Raw genomic sequence first — 6,000 nt, 5'->3', positions numbered from 1 at the left:
CACGTACAGCTGTCAGATATTTCTCGTCTATGGACGACGTCTTACAAGAATTCAAAAAAAGGGCGCGAACTTTCGAGGCGGGAGGTTCAATTTTTTTCGCTGCGATTTTTAATTTGAGTTTATTGAGTTTATCTAAAGGGAATTTCAGTTATAACTGCAACTATGGGTTCTGATAGTGGTGGATCTGCTAATTCTCAGAAAAAAAGAAAGTTAAACAAGACATCAACTGGTGAACTTTCTGATGATGATGATGACAGAAAATATGCACCATACTTCAAAAAGAATCACATCCGGAGTTATCCCGAGAACTCTCCAGGGACAGTATATCCAGTTTTTATTCAGAGCATTCATGATGACATTAAATTTGGAAATAAAGATCCTATTTACTTAAACACAATATTCAGTAGATACAACAAAGGTGTTAAGGAAATCAAACGAATCAATGCATTGCGGTATGCTGTATATTTCGATAACCCGAAAAACGCCAACTCTTTACTGTCTAATTCGGCCTTTCTATCATCTCACGAAATCAAGGCATTCATTCCTGCCTCCAACTCAGAGCGAACAGGAGTAATCAAATTCATTCCAACTGAATTGAGCAACCGGCATCTTTTTGACAAATTGATCAGTTCGCAGGAGATCTTGGCTGTGAGAAGATTCACCAAGAGGACCCCTGAAGGTGTCGTCCCTTTGCAGACCGTCTCAGTCACCTTTGCTGGTAATGTTCTACCTGAGCAAGTAAGTTATGGTCTATGCATACTCCCTGTGGAAGAATATATTAAACCTGTGTTACAATGTTTCAAGTGTCTTGGCTTCGGTCACACAACTAAATTCTGTAAGCGCAATGTTGTTTGCTCTATTTGCTCTGAGTCGCACTCATATAAAGACTGTACAAATGTCAACAAACCTTTGTGTATCAATTGCAAAGGAGAACACGTTGCTGTAGCTAAGATTTGTCCTGTAAAACAACAAAAAATTTTAGAAAACAAGTCACGAATAATGAATAAACAAACTTTAGGTTCTTTTTTTCCTGCACTCAACAAATCTTATGCTAAAGCAACAGTTTCTCAACCTTCACCACAAAACCAATCACAAAACAAGAAAATTACTAAAGGAAATAAAGATCTTTTGTGTGACATAATAAACAATGAGTTTATACTCAAAGCCATTATCGACACCCTAATGAGTTTTTGTAAAAAAGATAATGTAATACCAGTCAATTCATCAACTATTAAAGAATTGTTTATTAAAAATGTCAATCAGAATGGATAGAAAGTTAACTATTTTACAGCACAACATACAGAGTTTAAAACCCAAAATTCCTATTTTATCACAACTTTTAGTTAATTTAGATGTTGATATTTGTGTTTTAAATGAAACTTGGCTGAAATCTTCTGACAGAATTAGATTTAGAGGTTATCAAATATTTCGTAGAGACAGTGACACGGGTTATGGTGGTGTTGCCATTCTTTGTAAAAATTCTATTAAGTGTACAGTAATAACCACTAACAGTAATGATAAAATACAGAATTTAGCCATTAGTATCCAAACTTCGCGTAATAATTCTATAAATTTAATGGGGGCGTATTGTCCACCTAGAAGAGGCCGATTCCCAATAAATACATTAAAAGATATTGTTCATTCATTACCTTCTCCTCTAATAGTCGTTGGTGATTTTAATGCTCACCACACAGCATTTGGTTCACAAAATAATAAGCCTCGAGGTATTCAAATATATGATATGTTAGATGAGCTTAATTTATGTATATTAAATAATGGCGAGGTCACTACTCTAGCTCGGCCCAATACAACTGCCTCAGCTATTGACATTGCACTTGCTTCTCCTTCTTTACTTTCATCAACAGAATGGTCAGTATATTACGAAGATAACTTGGGCAGTTATCATTTTCCAACAATTATTAACCTAGAAATTGACGTTAATGTTTATGAGTACCCAAATAGACAGGAAAAATTTATTTATAGTAAAGCCGATTGGGCAGGTTATTATTGTAAATCTGAAAAAGCGTTTAATATTATAACTTCAGAAATAGATCCTAGTAATGCCTACGATAGTTTCTGTGAGATACTTAACAATTTAAAACTAGAGTTTGTTCCAGTTCACAAAGTTTCAACTAGTAATCACAAATCATTTAAACCTGTTCCTTGGTGGAATGAGCGTTGTTCAGATGCAGTACAAGCAAGCAAATTCGCGCTTCGTATGTATCGACGATATCCCTCAATGGATAATTACTTGTTATATAAAAAACTAGATGCTGCCAAAAAATTGATAATTAAAGAGGAAAAGACTCTCAGTTGGAGAAATCTTTGCACCGGCTTTGATCGCACTACACCTATTAACAAAATTTGGAATTTCATTAAAATGTTTAATCACAAACGTTCATCTACTAAAAATATAGAAAATGATGTGTTAATTGACTTTTTAGGAAAGGTTACCTCGGATAAACCACTAGATGACACTGCAAAATTAAATGATATCTTTGAGTCTAATGTATTAAATACTCATCTGAACTTACCATTCACCTTTGATGAATTTGTTTTGTCTTTAGATAGTAGAAGAGATACCACACCTGGGCTTGATGATTTTCCTTATATTTTAATAAAACGCTTACATAAAAGAGCTAAGCAAATCTTACTATCTATATTTAATAATTTATGGATGAACAATATCATCCCAACTTCTTGGAAAAGTATAGCTGTAGTGCCGATTTTAAAGCCTGATAAAGACCCTAATTCGGCTGAATCTTATAGGCCAATATCTCTTTCATCATGCGTAGGAAAGGTCTTTGAAAATATGTTGAAGAACAGGTTGGAATTTTATGTAGAATCCAGACTAATACTGCCAACAGATCAATTTGGCTTCCGTAAGGGCAGAAGCACACTTGATAGCCTTTTAAAATTTAGCGGTGATATAGAAGACGCATTCTGTGAACATAGCTATTTAGTAAGTGTTTTCCTTGATGTTAGTGGTGCTTTTGATAATGTGGATTTGCCAACCTTAGTAGAAATTTTACACAGTTACAATATTCCCGGAAAAGTATGCCAGTGGATTTTCAATTTCTTTAACTCTAGATTAGTGTATATTAAACATAACCACACCCTCCACGGTCATCAAAGAGCGTATAAAGGTGTAATGCAGGGTGCGAGTATTTCTCCCTTAATGTATCTCTTGTATACAGCAGAATTTCACAAATATGTTTCTGTAAATAATTTATCTATATTACAATATGCAGATGATATTGTACTATATACTAGAAATAGAAATATATCAGAAGCTGAAGCAACTCTCAATGAGTCCCTGAATCTTCTGTTTTTATATTATAAAGAAAGATTAAAGTTAGATATTAATCCACAAAAAAGTTCATTGATGGTATTCAGTAGGAAAAATGATTCTGATTTTGTAAATTTAAATGTAAAATATTGCAATGTAAATATTAGTTTAGTAGGAGAAAAGAAATTTTTAGGCTTGTTTTTTGATTCCAAAATGTATTTCAATCGTCATGTAAATAACGTAGTTTGTATAATGCAAAAAACTGTAAATATTATGAGATGTCTAGCTGGTGTGAGTTGGGGCATGGATCCCAAATTACTTAATCTAATATTTAAGGCCATAGTGAGAAGCCATTACGATTATGGTTTAATAGTGTATGGTAAACATATCAGTCAGTTTCTTTCTCGGAGAATTGAAGTTATGCAGAATAGAGGTTTAAGAATTATCACAGGTGCTTTTTGCTCGACACCAATTAATTCTCTCGAAATAGAAGCTGGCATTCCACCTCTATCTGTAAGATTAAAATATTTGACTGAGAAATTTTATTTGAAAGTACTGGCTAACAAATTTTACTTAAATCTTTATCAGAAAAACAAAACTTTGCAAGGTCAACATTTAGTAGAACTTAAAGAATTATGTAAATGCATAGACCATAAAGAGAATTGGGACTTAGGCACTTTAGAAGTTCAGACGGTAAAACCAGTAGTTTGCTCAGCGAATGTGAAAAATAATACGGAGTTTTTAGAATATGTAAATACAAAGAAGTCAGGATATCGAAGAATATATACGGATGGGTCTAAGACAGAAGAAAGTACAAAGGCTGCATACTATGACTCGGACATAAGATTTGGCAGATGCTTTTCTTTAGACAAAAATGCATCAATATTTACAGCAGAAGCTTTTGCTATAAGCACCGCTTTGCAATATATCCAAGGAATTGACGATACCAACACCTTTTTGATTATAACTGACTCATTAAGCGTACTTAAATGTTTGGAAAATGCGCACATCTCGTATAAAACGAACATTTATATAACCAAAATAAGACAAATAATATTGGAAAGTCAGAATAACAAGAATATTGAATTTATGTGGGTTCCCTCTCATTCTGGGATAACTGGAAATGAAACTGTAGACAAACTTATGAAGATACGAAATCCATACCACAATCCACTTTATCCAGCTCCGCCAGTACCTATTACCGATTATGACTCGATTCTGAAAACTAGGATGAAGGACAATTGGGAGGAAGTATGGAATATTACAAAACAAACAAAAGGAAAATGGTATTCGCAAATCCAGCAAGGAATTCCAAGTAAACCGTGGTACTTCAAACTGCAGAGTACTACTTCAAGAAGATTCATAACCACAATAAATCGTTTAAGGCTTGGACATGCAAAATTTCCAGCCCACTTAAAAAGGATGAGAATGGTCTCTACAGACAAATGCGAATATTGTCAGACTGACGCTGCAGACCTAGACCATATGATCCTACAATGTCCAGCCTTTAAAATGGAGAGGCTACTGCTAGTGGGTGGCTTACTAAAGACATACCAAGATGGAAATATTCCCCGCCTCTTGCCATCCTTACTAGCCAACGAAAATTCATATCTCCATATTTATCAGTACATTACTAGTACATCAATTGAACTATGAAGACCACAATGAAGACTTAGAACAAAATAGACACAGACGCACAGAAGAACATAGAACCAAACACTGAGATGTTTTACCAAACACAGTGCATTACAAGAAAGATTTGGCCGTATGGATATTTATCCAAAGCCGTAAAATTTATATGAAAAAAAAAAAAAAAATACAAGAATTCAGTCGCGTAGAAAGTGGTGTGTTTTGTAAATATTGTAAATAACTGAAGTGTTTTGTGCTTAGCAATCTCATATCAAGTTCAAATTATTAAATTTGTGTTCTATGGATTAGAGAGTTTCAAAGAAGCATAAATTTCTCCCCAAAAGGTAAGCAATTACTTTTTTACGAACACGCAAAGTACGAAACACCTGTCGTACAGTCGTTCGTATTAAAAATATTTTTATCGCAAAATAATGTAACTTGCCTAGAAAACTTGATCCACTGTAGAAAGTAGTATTTATAGTAATTGACATCTGTAAAATGGATTTAAAATAAATTTTACGTTTGTATTTTGGCTACACATTTTGTACGCAACCTTGAACACCGCAGTCATCGCCTAAATTGACTTTACGTCCCAACGCAAAAGCGTACCTGTACATAAATGGCATTCATATTTACTTATCGAATTGGAACCGCGCGTGAGCGCAAAACAACTTGATTCGTTACCTTTTAGAGGAAGCAGTCGCTTCAAAAGTATCAAGAAAATTATTAATTTAATTCCTACTTGTATATCGAAACAAATATCTTTATTTACCATCAATATTTAATTGACTTCTTTTAATAACTTATTTATTACATAGTACAAAACTCTAAACTTTATTGTATTATAAAACAAAGCATATTATTGTTCGGGTATTACCATGTGTGTGGAACTGGATTGAACAAGTAAAGCAGACACATTGCAGTGGAAATGTGACACTGAAATCCACACACTAGCAACGCTAAACACTCAATGCTAATATGTTACAGTTAAGTATTTTCCTTTTGTTGATTAAGTTTATAATCTGGTTGTTTTTTGACCTAAAAAAGTCTATTATTTTTCATCAAAAAGCTGTGTAAATTAA

General features: G+C 33.6%; 1 protein-coding gene and 1 long non-coding RNA gene across 3 annotated transcripts in view; one reads left to right on the top strand and one right to left on the bottom strand.

The window, feature by feature from the left end:
• Positions 1–443: 443 nt before the first annotated feature.
• On the bottom strand, positions 444–1,471 carry LOC135079252 (uncharacterized). 2 transcript variants are annotated; one of them, XR_010258765.1, is made up of 3 exons: positions 1,214–1,471; positions 908–958; positions 444–763 (listed from the first exon to the last, which is right to left on the bottom strand). It is a non-coding gene; the product is annotated as an uncharacterized LOC135079252 (long non-coding RNA). The 2 variants fall into 2 exon arrangements; XR_010258766.1 differs by having other exon boundaries at positions 1,302–1,469.
• A 3,641-nt stretch (positions 1,472–5,112) lies between these two features.
• The window catches only part of LOC135079271 (OTU domain-containing protein 7B-like), a 33,693-nt gene continuing 32,805 nt past the window's right edge, over positions 5,113–6,000 (top strand). The window contains exon 1 of the mRNA XM_063973886.1: positions 5,113–5,262. The gene's annotated coding sequence lies outside the window, so the exon portion shown is untranslated. The remainder of the gene's footprint in view (positions 5,263–6,000) is intronic.

The sequence above is a fragment of the Ostrinia nubilalis genome, chromosome 16, assembly GCF_963855985.1.
Source record: "Ostrinia nubilalis chromosome 16, ilOstNubi1.1, whole genome shotgun sequence".
NCBI classification, from domain to species: domain Eukaryota; kingdom Metazoa; phylum Arthropoda; class Insecta; order Lepidoptera; family Crambidae; genus Ostrinia; species Ostrinia nubilalis.
Note: the sequence above shows the minus strand (reverse complement) of the source record. Positions and strands in the feature narration are given on the sequence as shown.